Source organism: Aquarana catesbeiana, linkage group LG09 (genome assembly GCF_042186555.1).
Source record: "Aquarana catesbeiana isolate 2022-GZ linkage group LG09, ASM4218655v1, whole genome shotgun sequence".
Lineage (NCBI taxonomy): Eukaryota > Metazoa > Chordata > Amphibia > Anura > Ranidae > Aquarana > Aquarana catesbeiana.
The window spans coordinates 16,031,039-16,051,841 of record NC_133332.1 but is presented as its reverse complement, the minus strand read 5'-3'; the positions used below and the strand labels follow the sequence as shown (position 1 = coordinate 16,051,841).

The 20,803-nt window shown below is 46.2% G+C and overlaps 1 long non-coding RNA gene and 1 other non-coding gene across 4 annotated transcripts in view; one reads left to right on the top strand and one right to left on the bottom strand.

Moving 5' to 3' along the window:
* Nucleotides 1–20,803, bottom strand: part of LOC141107420 (uncharacterized) — an 83,304-nt gene that overhangs the window by 1,052 nt on the left and 61,449 nt on the right. For all 3 annotated transcript variants that reach the window (XR_012235902.1, XR_012235901.1, XR_012235900.1), the window contains exon 3: nt 17,678–17,777. This is a non-coding gene — a long non-coding RNA (uncharacterized lncRNA). The remainder of the gene's footprint in view (nt 1–17,677; nt 17,778–20,803) is intronic.
* On the top strand, nt 8,834–8,906 carry TRNAR-CCU (transfer RNA arginine (anticodon CCU)). Its single transcript has one exon. It is a non-coding gene; the product is annotated as a tRNA-Arg (tRNA).

The window sequence follows — 20,803 nt, the reverse complement described above, 5'->3', positions numbered from 1 at the left end:
TGTCTGAGGTTTACAACCATTTTATATGTCCATAGATTCTGTATAACATCAATAAATGATATGTAAATAGCAGGAATAGAAATAATTGTTTAATCATTTTTTTTTCTCCCCAGAAGCAAAAAATGACCCAACCACCGATGAAATAGAGCTGACTCTAGTGGTTTTATCCTTCAGAGAGAGTGAGGAAACCCCAGTGACTTCAATCACCACACAGACTGGGCCAACTCCACAGGATGAAACCAAAAAGGACAAGGAAACGGAAGTGATCCCATCCACCGAGGATGAGGACACAGAAGAGATCCTAACCACCGAGGATGAGGACTCAGAAGTGATCCCATCCACCGAGGATGAGGACTCAGAAGAGATCCTAACCACCGAGGATGAGGACTCAGAAGAGATCCTAACCACCGAGGATGAGGACACAGAAGTGATCCTAACCACTGAGGATGAGGACACAGAAGTGATCCTAACCACCGAGGATGAGGACACAGAAGAGATCCTAACCACCGAGGATGGGGAAAGAGAAGTGATCCCATCCAGCAACAACAGGATAATACATGTCCTGCCGATCACCAAGGATCAGCAATTACATGTCCTGCCAATCACCAAGGATCAGCAATTACAGGCCATGCCGATCACCAAGGATCAGCAATTACAGGCCATGCCGATCACCGAGGATCAGCAATTACAGGCCATGCCGATCACCAAGGATCAGCAATTACAGGCCATGCCGATCACCGAGGATCAGCAATTACAGGCCATGCCGATCACCAAGGATCAGCAATTACAGGCCATGCCGATCACCGAGGATCAGCAATTACAGGCCATGCCGATCACCGAGGATCAGCAATTACAGGCCATGCCGATCACCGAGGATCAGCAATTACAGGCCATGCCGATCACCAAGGACCAACAAATACAGGTGACTCTATTCACCAAAGAGAGATGGATATATAGGTCTTCATCAGATGAAGCCTCTTTCAACAGGGACATTGAGAGTAAGAAATCTTTAGGTACTCCAATGCCCAGCAACACAGTCCATGGGACAATTTCATCGGTCCCATCCGGCGCAGAGGAGGAGACATTGTCACCGGTCCCATCCGACGCAGAGGAGGAGACATTGTCACCGGTCCCATCCGGCGCAGAGGATAGGACATGTAGGGTTGCGTTGGAAGATTTTACCATCCATAAAAAACTTGGACAAGGGGCCTTTGGGAAGGTGATGTTGGCCTCCCATCCCTCCAATCAACAGAAGGTGGCGATGAAGATGATTGAACTGGGAAAATGTAATCCCGTCCATGAAAATGAAGAGTATAACATACTGAAAGAGTGCGATGACCAGCCATATATCACTCGTCTGTATTTAACATTCCAAACAGAGGTAAGTCTTTTTATCTCCCAGTTTTTTTTTATCCTATTCCTGTACTTTACCCCCAGCCTTCCTATATTCCTCCACAAAGTGAAATCTTACTTGTCTCTAATGTAACCTTTATCTCTTATTTTCAAACAGACTCATCTAGTCTTTGCCATGGAATTCCTGAGTGGCGGGACTCTACGGGAACTGATGGAGGCTTCAACTCCATTTCCAGACAACATGATAAGGTAAGTCCAATGACCGGGTTGTGATGGCGTTGGGGGTGGCTGACCAATGAGAACAGGCAGTGACACAACCAGGCCACTCCCACTGAGCCCCGTCCATCTAAACCCCTATGTACTATAGGGGGAAGTCTCTTCATTTTTACCTTTTATTGGTCTGTGATGATTCTAAATGCTAATTCATATTTTTCTTTCTCCTTCAGATGTCTCACTGCCGAGATTATTTGCGGCATGCAATACCTCCATGATCGTGCGGTTGTCCATAGGTAAGTATTAAATTAGCTGACTAACAATCCCCCTTGGCTTGTGGTTTTATTGAATCAGGAAGACTTCCCAGTTGCGCGGTGTCCTTCCATCGGCTGTAGAAGTCTCCCTGCTCATGCCATATTCTGCTTAATGGAGGATTTATAAAAAATCCAGCAAGAGGAGTGAGACCTCCTCATGATGTATATAGCAGGTGGGCGGAGCTGGGAATTCTGGGACAGAGGTCTTCCTGTAGGCAGATATAAGAGAAGCCAATGTCCACCCTTTCTTTATTATAATGTGGGATATGCAGGGCTAACGGTTCACTTCTTTTCTTCACAGAGATCTCAAACCCGAGAACATTCTATTGGACAGCGACGGTCACATCAGGATCGGTGATTTTGGTATCGCAGTGGCCGGAGTCATTGAGAACGTTAAGGTCGTAGGATATGCGGGTACACCCGGTTACATGGCCCCAGAGGTAAGATTCTTGATTTTAGACTGAATTGTAATATTTACTACGGAATATAGAGAAGAGATTAAGGGGCTCCGCTTTCATTAAGGCCACATTCACACATGGACATTTTGAATCTTGACTTCCAAATACCCAGGTGTGAATGACAAATCGCACAATGTACATTTCAGACGCCATTTTTTTCAATCCCACCTAAAAAATGCGGTGAGGTTCTGCCGCGATTGTCACGTGATCAACTGCGCTGCAATTGTGGTAAACGCATTGCGTGAAGCATGCTGCCTAAAAGAAGTTCCTGAACTTTTTTTTTGGGCGACAACCTTCACGCGATGTGCAGCTCAAAATGCCAATGTATGAATGCAGACTAAATGGATAGGGTTAGACCCTCTCTCAGGTTTTTATTGGTGTCCTCATTAGGGAAGTCACACTCTTTATGTGTACTGGTGACCATTGTTAGCGAGAAAGAAAATACAGCAGGATGCAAAATGTTACAGCTGTCCCCAGAACAGGAATAGAGGAAAGTCTTCCAATGGTGACACCTGTTTGGGGATAAGATCCTAAGAGTAGAGTTTCTCTCACTTTGGGAGAATTCCTTTGACTTCCTCTTGAATCCCGGGGACAGGAAGTGAAGGGAAAATTCCCCCAATGGCACACAGACAGCAAAAAATAAACTGGCAGGGGTCTCAACCCTTCCGTACTCTATCCAAAATGTAGAAAACAAAAGTTTTGACTATATATAAATGTTAAGCCCCACCTCCAACATTCACAAGCTCCGCCTTAGTTTGATGTATTTTGAGCACAATTTTAGGACTCCTGGGAGGCTTCATACATCACATATGTCAGCATGGAGTCCCGTCTATCCTTTGCCTGGCCTAGGAATGTTCTCATCCTTTTTTCTCTCCTTGTGTTTCTACAGATCATAAAAGGGGAACCATACGACGCCACAGCGGACTATTACTCCTTGGGAGAGATGGTGAATGAGATGTCTATTAGCGCGCATCAGATCAGACAGATCAAGAAACTCCAGGAGACCGCGCCAGGACGTCCCGAGAACCGAGTTCGTCCAAATGACAGGAATGTTCACCTCGAGGATCTCATAACTATGGTGAGTATACACAGCTTTACCTTCTCTTTACAGACAAAACCCTTTCCAGGTTATACAGACCTTGTTAGGAGTTCAGAACACACAACTCTACATTCTTCCCACCACACATTCATGTGGGTCATAGCAATACTTTTATCACACTGACTGCTTAGTGGAAGGATCTGCCTTCACTTATATTCACCCTGAGCATGTACTATACCAGGTACCATGCTACAACCCCATCCAATCATAACATAGTGGCGGGTTCACAAGCAAAATCAAGGAAGCTGAAATATGTCACTGTCAGAATCAAAGATTACAATGGGGAGTTCTATTGGTCACACATTGTTGTTGTTCTCATTGTGTTTCTTATCATATTTCTTTCTTTTTTACAGCTCTTATGGGAAGACCAGGAAACACGGGCATACATGGTACGTGACATCAGACGCCACCCATTTTTCAAGACAACTGACTGGGACGAGGTGGAGAAAGGAACGTCACCCGCAGCATTTACACCACAGCCGGTAAGTATATGAATAATGGAGGGTCCATGTATATTGGGGGAGGGGAGATTATTCAGCAGCATCTAAGATGTGTTTTTTTGTACAGAATTCTCACATTTGTGATTTTGCGATCACCGCACAATCACATGGTCTGGGGACTTGTCTGAAGGAATTCTGTTTATTATTGGTGATAATTATTATGTATGTGTCAGGCACACAGCTTAATCCCACCAGAAACACACTTCCTGTCCTGGGGCGACAGCACAGAGTCACTGTATCTATATATACACACGTCAAGGATGTGTTAATGCAGTGCAGTGCTTTTTCTGATCACTAGAGGGAGCTAGGGTTGAAGGATCCCTCTTGGGGTATTTGCTGCACCTCGGGGGGGTTGGGCTCACCAAGCTTTGTCACCATTTACTGTATCAATCTGGAACACTAACGAATGTTATTTTCTCCTTCCAGATTCTCGAACAAACTGAAGATTTAAATATGAATATGGAGGAATTTCTGGCCAATGAAGAACGAGAGATTGAGAATAAACGCAAAGACGTTTCCTGCATCGAAAAAGAAGTCCCTGAAAAATGGAGGAGCCTGGATTTTTTTCTCTGCACCGTAGACTCAGACAGCTCCACCGAAAGCTCCAACGAAGACAGCGAATTTTGAAGAAGTCAGACTTGTAAGATCCACACACCCAGACAATACAGGGAGGAGTCTAAATGGCATGGCTTGAACCACTTAAAGTGGAACTATACTCCCCTCCCCTCACACCCCCGCCGCCCTCAAAATCTTCACCTCTCCGTCTTCTAGGTTCCAGATCTTCAGCCATCTTGATTGACTGACCATGAGTTTAGACTGAGCGCACCCTCTACGCCTGCAGCCGTCCGACAACATAGCTAGACAGGTACTCTCCTGAGACAAGCAGCACCAAGAGGAAAGCAGAAGGAATGGGGGGGCATTCCCTCTGCATTCCTCTTGTCACCATTTATCTCAGGAAAGTGCCTAGAGCTGAGAAAAGTGGACATCTCCTTCCTAGGTATGTTGTTTGGGGGAAGTGTGGGGGCACCAAGTCTGACTACATAGCTAGGAAGGAGACAGGAACTCTCCGGAGACAAGCGGTGGCAAGAGGAATGTCTCAGGAAAGTTCTGAGGCTGCGCTCAGTCTGACCTCATGACTAGTCAATCAAGTTGGCTGAAGATCTGGAACCTAGAAGACGGTGAAGATTTTGAGGGTGGCGGGGGTGTGAGGGGAGGCAAGCATAGGTCCACTTTAAGTGGTTCAAGGCATGCCATTTAAACTCCTCCCCCATAGCCTGCTCCTCCTCCACATTTCCTGCCCATTGTATGTGCAGCAGTGACTCTGGCAGTGATTGGGATAGGTTGCTCCCTGGAGGGGTGGAGTTTGAGATCAGACCTCTTTCTAAATGGCCTTCTGGATTGTGGGGCCTTCAGTTGGGGTCCCGTCTCTACATTCTGAGCAATGTACAGGGGAATGGACATTCTAGACTGATGATTCAGGGATTATCCGATCGCCTTATGGGGTCAGGAAGGAATTTTACCCCTTTGGAGATAATATGACCAAAGGGGGTTTTCGCCTTCCTCTGAATCATCATAAGGTTTAGGGTTAGCTAGATAGATATAGGGGGGGGGGGGGCGGTGAGTGAGAGATGGAAAGATATTAGATAAAAAATAAAATATATATAGATATTAGATATATAGACAGATAAAGTATAGATAGATATGGGGGGGGGGTGAGTGATAGACAGACAGATAGTAGATAGAGAGCAAAGCTCCAGTGGCCTAATGGTTAAGGCACTGGCCTCGGCCAGGGATTGTGGGTTCGAGTCCCACCTGGGGCGATATCTTTCTTATCTCTTATACCAGGATGAAGGGAGGATAAAAAATAAAACCATCAAGTAGGAGGAGATCCACCTCTGTGCTTTGTGTTTCAGTCCCAGAAGTTCATTTTCCTGACGCATTAACAATATATGTGTGCAATCACTATCTGACGCTGGGGCAGACTCCATGGATCACTTGGTCTTTTTCTGCCCTCACCTTGCTATGTTTCTTCCCCAGTAAACTCCACAAGAAAGGCCCCTCCTCCTCCCTATCTTAAAATGACATTTTTAATGCAGAAGAGACCTACTTTCTACTCTGTAGTCAAGTTTCTTACCTGCCTGACCATAACCCCCAACATTGGTATTAGTGGGGACAGTAATTGCCCCAGCATGAGTGATCAATTGCAGCAATAATAACCCCCAACATTGGTATTAGTGGGGACAGTAATTGCCCCAGCATTAGTGATCAATTCCAGTAATAATAACCCCCAACATTGGTATTAGTGGGGACAGTAATTGCCCCAGCATTAGTGATCAATTCCAGTAATAATAACCCCCAACATTGGTAATTTGGGGACAGTAATTGCCCCAGCATGAGTGATCAATTGCAGCAATAATAACCCCCAACATTGTTGTCAGTGGCTGCAATCAGAGGAAGTTTGACTTACCTGTAATTTCCATATCTTAGAGCAGGCATGTCCAAAGTCCGGCCCGCGGGCCAATCGCGGCCCGCGGTCCGGTTTCGGACGGCCCGCCTGGTAATTTTGACATATATATCTTTTGTGGCCCCCAACGAATCCCCGAGCGCCGGGGGCCATAAAAGATAGATATGCTGGCTGCCTTGGAGGGGGCGGGACAAGCGCCGTACAGGATACAGGAGAATTTCCTGTTTACACGGCGTCCTGTGTAAAAGGAAGTCCCGTCTCCTGCGCTGCCATTGGACAATTGTTTTGTCCATCATAGGAGGCGGGACTTTCAATTAAAGAGGCCGCCGTGTAAACAGGAATTTCTCCTGTATATCTGTTGGCGCTCGTCCCGCCCCCTCCCTGTCTCCTCCAAGGCTGCAGATGGACGTGAATCAGGCTGCACTGACAGCAATGGTGAGTCTGCATTCATGTCAATGTGGTGGGGGCTGCCGTATTTATGTCAATGTGGTGGGGGCTGCATTCATGTCAATGTGGGGGCTGCATTCATGTGAATGTGGTGGGGGCTGCATTCATGTCAATGTGGGGGCTGCATTCATGTGAATGTGGTGGGGGCTGCATTCATGTGAATGTGGTGGGGGCTGCATTCATGTGAATGTGGTGGGGGCTGCATTCATGTGAATGTGGTGGGGGCTGCATTCATGTGAATGTGGTGGGGGCTGCATTCATGTCAATACGGTGGGGGCTGCATTCATGTCAATACGGTGGGGGCTGCATTCATGTCAATACGGTGGGGGCTGCATTCATGTCAATACGGTGGGGGCTGCATTCATGTCAATACGGTGGGGGCTGCATTCATGTCAATACGGTGGGGGCTGCATTCATGTGAATGTGGTGGGGGCTGCATTCATGTCAATACGGTGGGGGCTGCATTCATGTCAATACGGTGGGGGCTGCATTCATGTCAATACGGTGGGGGCTGCATTCATGTTAATGTGGTGGGGGCTGCATTCATGTTAATGTGGTGGGGGCTGCATTCATGTCAATACGGTGGGGGCTGCATTCATGTCAATACGGTGGGGGCTGCATTCATGTTAATGTGGTGGGGGCTGCATTCATGTTAATGTGGTGGGGGCTGCATTCATGTCAATACGGTGGGGGCTGCATTCATGTCAATACAGTGGGGGCCACATTCATGGCAATGGAGTGGGGGCCGCAGATGGGCACTGATTAGGCTGCATTGATGGGCACTGACCCTTATTTTGCTTCACAGTTCTTTATTTAAAATTTAAGATTTTTTTTCCTGAAACTTCATTTTTAAAGTGAAGGTGCGTGTTATAAGCAGATTAAATCCGGTATATCCAAATAACACGCCCAAGCTCATCTATTCACCACACACAGCACAAAGGCAAGAGAATTCTTGTTGGGCCGTGTATTAGTGCTCGGATGGACACACTTAGACCAAATTTTAATGGTTTAAGAATGTCAGGCAAAATGGTCGGCCCTCAAGCATGTTCTATTCATCAAATCTGGCCCTCTTGGAAAAAAGATTGGACACCCCTGTCTTAGAGCATTGTTTCTAAACCTTTTGCATGTCCTCTGCATTCCTCTTGTCACCATTTGTCTCAGGAAAGTGCCTAGAGCTGAGAAAAGTGGACATCTCCTTCCTAGGCATGTAGTTGGGGGAAGTGGGGGGGCACCAAGCCTGACTACATAGCTAGGAAGGAGACAGCGGCAAGAGGAATGCAGAAGAAGAAGGGGCATGTCTCCTGCATTCCTCTTATCACCGTTTGTCTCGGGTAAGTACTGAAGATGCGCTTAGTCTGGCTTCATGACTAGTCAATCAAGATTGCTGAAGATCTGGAACCTAGAAGACGGTGAAATGAAGATTTCGAGGGTGGCAGGGGAGGCGAGTAAAGTTCCACTTTAAGTGGTTCAAGGCATGCCATTTAGACTCTTCCCCCATAGCCCGCTCTTCCTCCACATTTCCTGCCAATTGTATGAGCAGCAGTGACTTTGGGAGTGATTGGGATAGGTTGCTCCCTGGAGGGGTGGAGTTTGAGATCAGACCTCTTTCTAAATGACCTTCTGGATTGTGGGCCCTTGATGTTGGGGTCCCGTCTCTACATTCTGAGCAATGTACAGGGAGATGAACTGGACACTCTAGACTGATGATTCAGGGATTATCCGATCGCCTTATGGGGTCAGGAAGGAATTTTTCCCCCTTTGGAGATAATATGACCGGGGGGGGGGGGGGGGGGTTGCCTTCCTCTGAATTATCAGAAGGTTTAGGGTTCAGAAGAGAACACTGACCGACTTCCATCAAAGCCCCAAAATAATTTCATTCTATGGATTTATCTCCGATAAAAATTGGTTGGATACTAATTGTACATTTCATAAAATAATAAACCCCGCCCCCCAAAACAAACAAAAAAAAGCAAAACACAAGCAAAGCCCCAGTGGCCTAATGGATAAGGCACTGGCATCCTAAGTCAGGGATTGTGGGTTCGAGTCCCACCTGGGGTGCTTGTTTCTTTTCTGAACAAAGAATACAGACAGAGAACTGACACGCCGCCTGAGAACTTCATTAAATAATTAGAAACCATAAAGACAATTAACACCTTGGTCAGAAGTGTACAGAATATTGTGTATATTATGTAGCGTGCAGAGGTCAGGAGTATATAATGTATAGAGTGCAGAGGTCAGGAATATATAATGTATAGAGTGCAGAGGTCAGGAATATATAATGTATAGAGTGCAGAGGTCAGGAGTATATAATGCACAGAGTACAGTGGTAAGGAGCACAGGATATGCAGAGTGCAGAGGTAAGGAGTATATAATGTATAGAGTGCAGAGGTCAGCAGTATATAATGTATAGAGTGCAGAGGTCAGCAGTATACAATGTATAGAGTGCAGAGGTAAGGAGTATATAATGTGCAGAGTGCAGGGATCAGGAGTACAGTTGTGCTCAAAAGTTTGCCCTCCCCTGGCAGAAAATCTTGAAATTTTGGCATTGATATTGAATTTTATATCATTATCCATTATTTTATTATATTTTATTTATGGATATTGATCGTATAAAGCCATTTATTATCACATCCTTATTTGGCTCCTTTTTAACCACTTCAATACCGGGGCACCTTCACCTCATTCCTGCTCAGGAACATTTTCAGCTTCCAGTGCTGTCGCACTTTGAATGACAATTGCGCGGTCATGCAACATGTAATGATATTACATTTTTCACAGAAATAGAGCTTTCTTTTGGTGGTATTTAATCATCGCTGTTTTTTTTTTTTTTTTTTTTTTACTTTTTGCTAAATAAATAATAAAAAAACAAAAATGTGTTTTTCTCCGTTTCTCTTATAACATTTTGCAAATAAATAACCTTTCCTCATCAATTTAGGATAAAATGTATTCTACATTTCTTTGGTGAAAATAACACAAATCAGTGTATATTATTTAGTCTGTTGGAAAGTTATAGAGTCCACAAACTATGATATATATAATGTATATCTGAAAATCGATCATTCCTGAGGCCCGAAAACGTCAGGACAGTACAAATTTCCCCCAAATAACCCCTTTTTGGAAAGTAGACAGTCCAAGGTATTTAGTAGGATGCATTGCAAGTTTATTGAAGCTGTAATTTTTTTTTATTACAATTATTTGGAAAATAATGATGAATGAATGATTTTTTTTCACAATTTTTTTTTTTACATACTGTGACCAGTGCAGTACAGCCTCATCATATAACTGGTGTGGCGGTGATCGGGGACACTGACTGGTGACAGTATGGAAATAAAAAAAGTAATATATAATGTTTTTTCTTTTGATTATGATTTTTTAACACACTGTGACCAGAGCAATACAGTGTTACCATAGTAACATAGTATACCATAGTAACACTGTACTACTCTGGGGAAGTGATCAGGATTATTTTTATTTTGCGCATAAAAATTGCTTCTACCAATGAATTTCATTGGTATAAACAACCATTTTTACTGAATAACCAATTAATTCAGTGAGTATTGTTGTGAGGAGCTGTGACTGGCCACAGCTAATCACGTTGCACAGATGTGCTGTGATCAACCCTGTACCATGTGATCACTGTGACCAATCACAGCAAGCAACACAATTGTACAAAATGGATGGCATGAAAGGAAGCCATCCATTGTTTACTGTCATATTATCTGCTGTGATTGGTCACAGCGATCACATGGTACTGGCAGCGGGCCGGTACAGTGATCTGTCATTGGCAATGTCTGGTATACACCACCGCTGACAGATCGCACCTGCAGGCATGCTCGCTCAAAAGCCGGCTCTATGTGTCCGCTCCCTTCTCACTGCCGTGATTGACAACAATGGCTTCCTCTGCTGTCTCTGAGCCAATGACGCAGAAGAGAGCCAGGAGAGCCACTGCTCTTGTGCACATCACTGGATCAAGATGGGGTTCAGGTAAGCATTGTCTCCATCAGGGTCCCCCTCTTACATCAATGTACCCATCAGGGTCCCCCTCTTACATCAATGTACCCATCAGGGTCCCCCTCTTACATCAATGTACCCATCAGGGTCCCCCTCTTACATCAATGTACCCATCAGAGTGCCTCCTTACATCAACTGGTCCTATCAGAGGGCCTCATAGATCAGTGGATGCACTCTTAAAGCCCTGGGGGGCACAGCCCACGACAGCACCCCCCTAGACCCAGTCCTGAATCTCATGTTTATGCACAGTTTCCACCCATTCATGCCCGGGGTACTTTAATAAAGGAGTTGTAAAGGCAGAAGGTTTTTTATCCTAATGCATTCTATGCATTAAGATAAAAAACCTTCTGCGTGTAGCAGCCTCCCCAGCACCTCCCGATTACCTACCTGAGCTCCTTCTCTCCCCAGAGATCTCCACGATCCCCTCAGCCATCCAGTACATTCCTCCTGATTGGCTGAGACAGAGCAGCGGCGCCATTGGCTCCCGCAGCTGTCAAACTCAGTCAGCCAATTAGGGGAGAGAGGGGGCGGAGCTCAGTGTCTGAATGGATACACGGAGCTCTGACTTGGCTTGGGTGACAACCTGTAGCAAGCTGCTGGCTGAAGGGCACTCAAAAGGTGGGAGGGGCCAGGAGCAGCAAAGAGGGACCCGAGAAGAGGAGGATCGAGGAGGATCGGGGCTGCTCTGTGCAAAACCAACTGCACAGAGGAGGCAAGTATAATATGTTTATTATTTTTAAAAAATAGAAAAACGAGGCTTTACAATCACTTTAACCTTTTCCTACCTTGTTTTGTTTCCCCGTCTTTTTTCTCTCTGCTTATGTTTAAAATTAAATTTTTGTTGGGTGGGGTTCCAGGGGGGGGGGGGGGGTCCCAGTAGGAGGCCCAAGGTAAATTGGGCATAAGAGAACAGCCTGTTAAACTAAAGGACTTTAAATCTAAAAACTTACTGTTATTATTTGTTACACTGTTATTTGGTAGATCTGTATCATAAATAGAACAAAAAATTACAACCAACTCTATGGATTCAACGACCCCCCTATCCCCAAAGTTATGTCAAAGATTATATTCATAGGACCATGAATGATACTCCACAAAAATCAAATATTAATGATATAACACAGGAGGGGTGCCAAACTCAATTTCATTTTCACGCCACATCAGTAGTATGGTTGCCCTCAAAGGGGCATCTGGGGTGCGATACATATAGAGTTCAGGGCTAACCACTAGAGATCCGCGCTATAGCCGAATGATTGCTACAGCGCGGACCTGCTTTGCTGGGACTACGTCTATTGACGTCATCCCGTGCATGAGCGGCCTGTGCGCCCCCTGCAGGGTGCGCGCGGCGCGCTCTGTGATTAGCGAGTCTATGAGACTCGCCTGATCACAGATCGGAGTAAGGGGTCGATCCACATGATCAGCTATCAGCCAATGACAGCTGATCATGTGATGTCAACAGAGCTGGTAATCGGCTATTTTTTCTCCTTGCGCTGACAGCGTGAGGAGGAAAAAAAAGACGATCACTGGCGGCCGTGAGAGGGACATCAGTCCCGATCACGGCGATCATCAGTGCCCACCTGTGTCCCCTGCCAGTGACACCTAGCAATAGGCAGCAGTGCCGCCTACCAGTGCCCATCAGCACCATCCATCAGTGCCCACAGTGCCACCCATCAGTGCCCACAGTGCCACCCATCAGTGCCCGCAATCAGTGTAACAACAACAGTGCTGCACATCAGTGCCACCTATCAGTGCCCATCAGTGTCACCTACTGTGACGAACGCGGGTGTCAGATCCCTGCCCTCCTCGCTAACTCGCGTTCGTCACATATTGGTGGCAGCAGTGGGATTCAAAAGAATCGGCTTCCAAGCCTTTAGTCCACTGCCGGAATGTGGTACGTAAGCGACCTACCACATCCATGTATGAGTCCCCAGGCCCCTTTTGCAAGGACCTAAAACGCTTCCGGTACACTTCCGGGGTTAGCTGAAACTTTTGGATGATTGCAGCTTTTAGGGCCGCATAATCGTCGCACTGTTCTTCTGACAGTTCGACATAAGCATCCAGGGCCTTGCCTCGTAGCCCTGGTGTCAGGTACCGGGCCCATTGTGCTGGGGGCAGATGGTACTGACGGCATGTTTTTTCAAACGACAGTAGATACACGTCAATGTCACTGTCCTTTTCCATAACTGGAAATTTGGCTGCTGGGATCACTGGCAGAGAGGCATCCCTGTGCTCTAGGGATCCGAGGTTCTGAGCCTGTCGCTGCTGCTGGAGCCTAGCCATCTCCAATTCGTGCCGACGATCAGCCTCCCTCTCAGCCTGCCGTTCTGCCGCCTCTCGCTCAGCCCTGCGCTCTTCTCGCTCAGCCTGGCGTTCCAGAAACTGCAGGTACACCACAGGATCCGTCTCCCTGAGGTTTTGTAGAGTTTCTTGCATTTGAAGAGAGTCTATGATGTTTTCAGGCAATCTGATGCTAGCCTGCTCTTGTGGTGGCTTGGAGGTAACAATCCGTGGTATTCCAGTGTCAGTCTCTGCTTGCCCATCTGGTGAGGCCGCCTCTGAACCACTGGGCTCTGGAGTAGCGGAAACCCTTTCTGGTCCAGTTTCCCCCAGGTTCTGGTGTGCACGGATATCAAACTCCTGTAAGGCATGTATCAAGCCTTCACGATTTTTGCCACCGACATCAATTCCTCTTTCTGCGCACTCAACAATCAGTTCATTCTTGCTCATCTTTTTATATGCTGATAACCCAGACATTTTGCAAGCAGAAGAGATAGAACAGAAAGAAGAGATAGGAAGAAGGTGTAGGAAGGAGCTGTTGCTGTATGTCTCTCTTGAAAAAATCGAAATAAAAAATATGCACCAGCTTGTCTCTAAGGACTGTTTCCACAAAGGTTACAATCCTTCAGTGCAGAGCTAATTCCTAACAATGCACTGAATGCTCTTAATGCGAAACTATCCCGCTACGCTGCCAGCCAATATGTGACGAACGCGGGTGTCAGATCCCTGCCCTCCTCGCTAACTCGCGACAAAGGACCGGCCAACCTCACACCACGCTGTCACTTACGTAACAATGCCACTCTCAGCTGCGCCCAGCACAAAGATTTTCCAGCTTGCGGGACCACAATCTAGGTGCGAGCAGCCTGAGAGTGATTGTCACTGGGCTAATTACACAATTAACCCTTTAACTGCCACCACCCCCGTTAAAAGACCGAGCCGGGGGAAACTCGTAATTTTGCAATACCAATTATAATTTTAGAATAAGCGTCTGACACACACACTGCCACTACAGACAGATCTGCTCAGAGTCTTACTCTACAACAGTAGCGCCCTTCAAGAGGCAGGTTCGTTTATAGCTTGCATTAAGAGCTTTAGAGACAAGGTTAACACTTTTCAACATAAGGGTTTATTATGAAAAGGTCAAGGTTGATGCAAATAAAATATTTACAGAAGAAAGATGTTTCAAAATATAAAGACAATATACAGCCACAAAGCAATAAGGTAGAATTGGGAAGAGAGAATACTTGCAATTAATGTCCGAGGGTTGATCAGAGTTCGATCGATGAGCTAGGTAATCGGTTCTCGACTTGGCAGATGTTACTTCTTGGATGGTAAAAGGAGAACTGACCATTGTCTTGGCATCTCCTCTTTTCTGTCAAATCAAAAGGGGTGTTGACAGCGACCAGTAACCAATCATCTGGTCAGCTGGTGTAGGGGTTGGTTGCTGGGAGGTGTCTACACTCATGACCACGTCCCAGGTACATTTTGTAATACATGTTCATATATCTGCATCTGTAGGGTTTACAGACTCCAAATATCCATATTATTATTCAACTTGAGATTTCCTTCAAAACAAGTCTAAACATGCCATATCTATAACGTATAGCCTGCTTTGGAGGAATAAGTGGTCCCAGGGGTTTCCCATATGACCTGACATAGGGGTGTCTGGACTTGAAACGTTCCCTATTATCTGAGGAAGCTAAATATGTCCAGATTATGTCTGTGCTATTACTAAGTCAGAAGTTATGAAACATGCTGAAATTTCATACTTATTCTTATGAGGTGTATTCAGAAGACTTTACGACCTAGGCCTGTTTGGTCTCTGAATGGGGAGGGTGACAGTTTTACGACAGGCCTGAACTGTTTTCTCTGTTGAGATAACCTTTTCTGTTGAACTTAAAAAGCTTTGAATTCCTAAGGTGGGGAAGACGGAGTTCAGAGTTCTCTGTGAGGTTACATGGTTCTCAAAACTGTCATGGCTACTTCCACACAAGATGGCAGCTAGCTACAGCTTTTCATGTCCCATACGTGATATCGTTACACCTACCAGTGCCCATAAGTGCCCCTCAGTGCTGTCCATCAGTGCCCCCCATCAGTGGTATCTATCAGTGCCCATCAGTGCCACCCATCCGTGCCACCCATCAGTGCCCCCTTATCTGTCCCCATCAGTACCGCCTTATCTGTCCCCATCAGTGCCGCCTTATCTGTGCCTATCAATGAAGGAGAAAAATTACCTGTTTGGAAAATTTTATAACAAACTATGAAACATGATTGTTTTTTTTTCAAAATTTTCCATCTTTTTTTGTTTGTTTAAACAAAAAATAAAAATCCCAGCTGTGATTAAATACCACCAAAAGAAAGCTCTATTTGTGGGAAAAAATGATACAAATACAAATACAAACAGTGTTGTATGACCGTGCAATTGTCATTCAAAGTGCATCAGCGCTAAAAGCTGAAAATTGGTCTGGGCAGGAGGGGGGGTTTAAGTGCCCAGTAAGCAAGTGGTTAACCATGAAGTCTCACCCGTGTCCATCATTGCAGCCTCACCCATGTCCATCATTGCAGCCTCACCCGTGTCCATCATTGCAGCCTCACCTGTGTCCATCATTGCAGCCTCACCCGTGTCCATCATTGCAGCCTCACCCGTGTCCATCATTGCAGCCTCACCTGTGTCCACCATTGCAGCCTCACCCGTGTCCATCATTGCAGCCTCACCCGTGTCCATCATTGCAGCCTCACCCGTGTCCATCATTGCAGCCTCACCCGTGTCCATCATTGCAGCCTCACCCGTGTCCATCATTGCAGCCTCACCCGTGTCCACCATTGCAGCCTCACCCGTGTCCACCATTGCAGCCTCACCCGTGTCCATCATTGCAGCCTCACCCGTGTCCATCATTGCAGCCTCACCCGTGTCCATCATTGCAGCCTCACCCGTGTCCATCATTGCAGCCTCTCCTGTGTCCATCATTGCAGCCTCACCCGTGTCCATCATTGCAGCCTCTCCTGTGTCCATCATTGCAGCCTCACCCGTGTCCATCATTGCAGCCTCACCCGTGTCCATCATTGCAGCCTCACCTGTGTCCATCATTGCAGCCTCACCTGTGTCCATCATTGCAGCCTCACCTGTGTCCATCATTGCAGCCTCACCCGTGTCCATCATTGCAGCCTCAGCCGTGCAGAGGGGCGGCCGGATCATCATAGCGGAAGAGAGCGTTGAGGAAAAGGAGAGCCGGTGTTCTGACTAGAACTGTCCTCCTATCGCATAGTGTCCGCCCGTACTGCGCAGGCGCAGCGCTTGCGCAGTACGGAGCAGAAGGAGATGCCGAAAGTGTCCGAAGTTGATCATCTGACCATCAGCTGTACACGGCGCTTGGGCGATGGCTTTGTAAGAGGGCCCCTCGCGGGCTTGCTTCACTCGCCACGCTTCGGGCACGGCCTCGCTGCGCTCGGCAATTATTTATTCTAACTCTATGTCCACTTGGATAGTAGGGAATGAACCTGGACATAGGGTGAGAATAAAAGCGCAGGCGCCGTGTACAGCTGATGATCAGCTGTTTAACTTCGGAGACTTTCGGCGTCTCATTTGTGCACCATACTGCGCCTGCGCAGTACAAGGCGGACACTATATGATAGGGGACTGTATTCGACAAGACACCGGCTTGATCACAGAGCGGGGTTTGTCCGATGTAACAGCTTACATTAGAATTGCAGTCCGCGCGCCGTCACACAGAGCCCCGCCCTCCTGACCCCTCACCTCTGACAGACAGAACGCCGGTCCAATGCCAGGGCGCGTTCTGTCTGTCACAGGTGAGGGGTCAGGAGGGCGGGGCTCTGTGTGACGGCGTGGAATGCAATTCTAATGTTACATCGGGCAAACCCCGCTCTGTGATCAAGCCGGCTCTCCTCTTCCTCCACACGTCTTCCGCTATGATGATCCGGCCGCCCCCTCTCTTCCTCCACGCTCTCTTCCTCTGGGAGAACAGATCCCATTCATCCCCGCCTGTCGGCGGTGCTCGCACCCCTGCTCCTAGGCAGCCCAGCTCCTTGACAGCCCTCATTTTCCACTCGCAAAATGCAAGTAGAAAATTTGAGGGCTGGGTTTAGTACGGCTTTAGGTTGGGTTCATTACATCATATGTAATTCACACAGGAATCGCACCGCATTCCTGTGCCAATCACAAATGATTATGTGCAGTGCGATTGGAGCCCATCATTTCATATGGCTAAAATCGCACTGCATCAGTACGAAAAAGGCGCTGGCACCCTTTTTTTTTTTGCAGCATTGGAATCGGGTCGCATGGGAGTTCGTATCCAAGCAATCCGATTTTAGCAAACGCACCGCTTTCTGCGACCTGCTTTTGGGGCGTCGTTAAGTTTTAATTGCCACCCGCAGCAGATGCCATGAACAGAGTGCGATTGCTATGCGGAAAATGCAATGATTCCTCTGCGTTTCCCACATCAGTGTAAACCCAGCATTAGGGTGGACTTTTCCCCCCATACAGCGCCACATACTGATATGATACATTGTTTCCTTTTACTTACAATTACTGGAATTTCGAGTGTTGTCACCCCGGGATCATGGATGTATCCTGGGAACTTCCTGTCACATGTTCCAGAAGTAAAAATGGCCGCTGTGACACGACTGAAGAGGAAAAGAAAAACAAACAATTACTAATCACTTCTACACAGGCCTTTTGTTATCTTACACTATATTACCAAAAGTATTGTGACGCCTGCCTTTACACACACATGAACTTTAATGACATCCCAGTCTTAGTCCGTAGGGTTCAATATTGAGTTGGCCCACCCTTTGTAGTTGCACAGAGTCCTGACGTCAACCCGATATACCACATTTGGGATGAATTAGAGCGGAGACTGCGAGCCAGGCCTTCTCGTCCAACATCAGTGCCTGACCTCACAAATGCTCTTCTGGAAGAATGGTCAAACATTCCCATAGACACACTCCTAAACCTTGTGGACGGCCTTCCCAGAAGAGTTGAAGCTGTTATAGCTGCAAAGGGTGGACCAACTCAATATTGAACCCTACGGACGAAGACTGGGAGGTCATTAAAGTTCATGTATGTGTAAAGGCAGGCGTCCCAATACTTTTGGTAATATAGTGTATTTGTAATGAGGGAGGAGTTCCTCTTTAACCTCCTCCCGACAGGCAGACGTCCTGGACTTTCACTGGTTATATCGGGATGATGGGTGCAGCTACAGGTATTATCCCGCTGTCTTTATTTTTCACCCAGCGACTCTGTGTTGTAAAAGCCATCCTAGTAGCTAATTAGCCGATGGATTGCTTTTACGGGAAGCGGGGGGGGGAATGTCCCCTCCTGCCGGAAACTATCCTTTGAAATTGGGGAGCTTGGATTCCGATACGGCAGTGCCATTGGATTACCATAGAGCTGGCATTGGACCAAATGGTCCCCAGCCATCTCTATGCTCCTGGGAGGCCAGAAGGGACGCCGTGATGTCACTTCCGGTTTTGGCAGATGTAAACACTGACATTTATTTTTTTTCTGGAAAGCAGAGATCAATGTATTTTTTTTTCTTTGATCTGATACTTTCCAGGGTAGAGGAGAGATGTGGGGGTCTTATAGACCCCAGATGTCTCCATAAAGAGGACCAGTCATGCCTTATTTCTATTACAATGGATATTTACATTTCTTGTGAAAGAAAATAAAGTGGTCAAAAAATAAAAAATAAATAAATAAAGGGACAATGGAAAAAAAAAAAAAGAAAGAAAAAAAGTAAGGTGCCCCCATCCCCCCGTGCTCACGCGCAGAAGTGAACGCATACGTAGGCCGGTGTTCGCACCACATGTGAGGTATCACTGCGAATAATAGTGAGAGCAATAATTCTAGTGATAGACCTCCTCTGTAACTCCAAACTGGAAACCTGTAAAAATGTTCTAGGTTGCGCCTATAGAGATTTCTAAGTAGCATCTTTGAAGTCATTCGACGAACATGCGCAATTTTAAAGTGCGACATGTTAGGTATCTATTTATTCGGCATAACATCCTCTTTTATATTTTACCAAAAAACTGGTATATATAGTTTTTTTTTTTTCATTAAATATCGATGCAACATAACATAAAAAAATTGCAACGCCCACCATTTTATTCTCTAGGGCCTCTGCTTTAAAAAAAAAATACACATAATGTTTCTAAGTAATTTTCTAGCAAAACAATGATGATTTGTGTCAGGCAGTTGTGGCCCCGGAGCACCCAGCTGATGCTCAGTGATGTCCAAGCTACATATGAGATCTGAGCCCTGAAGGAGGAAAACGTTTAGCCCTCGAAACGCATTGGCCGTCCATCTTGTCTTGTTATGGGTGAACAATAACGTGAAAAGATTTGGGGCTCTTGGACCTTTGGTCCGGCGCCTCGATTAGACTTCTTATACGTGGATCTTCAAAACTGGGTGACCTATTTATGGGGTGCTCAGTTCTTGCTGAGAGCGGTCCTCACCGGAGCCATGGTGTCCTGGATGGATCACCTCCATCAATCATCAGCTACTGATTGGTGGAATCTGGTGAACAGTAATCATAGGACAGGACTGAGGCGGCACTCACACCAAGACGATGGATGGCGATGTGTTATGTTGGCAACGCAGCACTAGAGACGGAAAATCAGACATGAGCAATTTCCAGTGACGCAGAACACGGCGGGTGTGATCCCTCATTGGGCTGCCACTGACAGCGACTGGCACTGCGAGACATAAATGTGTTCCTGCGATGTGTGAGAACCTCCCATAGAAGGGGCACCATGGGAAAGAACAACCGACACACCATGGATCCACCCAGTCAGCTTCACAACTGATAGAGACCCTCATAATAATAGAACCCGATAGAGACCCTCATAATAATAGAACCTGATAGAGACCCTCATAATAATAGAACCTGATAGAGACCCTCATAATAATAGATCCTGATAGAGACCCTCATAATAATAGAACCCGATAGAGACCCTCATAATAATAGAACCCGATAGAGACCCCCATAATAATAGAACCTGATAGAGACCCTCATAATAATAGATCCTGATAGAGACCCTCATAATAATAGAACCCGATAGCGACCCTCATAATAATAGAACCTGATAGAGACCCCCATAATAATAGAACCTGATAGAGACCCTCATAATAATAGAACCTGATAGAGACCCCCATAATAATAGAACCTGATAGAGACCCTCATAATAATAGAACCTGATAGAGACCCTCATAATAATAGATCCTGATAGAGACCCTCATAATAATAGAACCCGATAGCGACCCTCATAATAATAGAACCTGATAGAGACCCCCATAATAATAGAACCTGATAGAGACCCTCATAATAATAGAACCTGATAGAGACCCCCATAATAATAGAACCTGATAGAGACCCTCATAATAATAGAACCTGATAGAGACCCCCATAATAATAGAACCTGATAGAGACCCTCATAATAATAGATCCTGATAGAGACCCTCATAATAATAGAACCCGATAGCGACCCCAATAATAATAGAACCCGATAGAGACCCCCATAATAATAGAACCCGATAGAGACCCCCATAATAATAGAACCTGATAGAGACCCCCATAATAATAGAACCCAATAGAGACCCCTATAATAATAGAACCCGATAGAGACCCCCATAATAATAGAACCCGATAGAG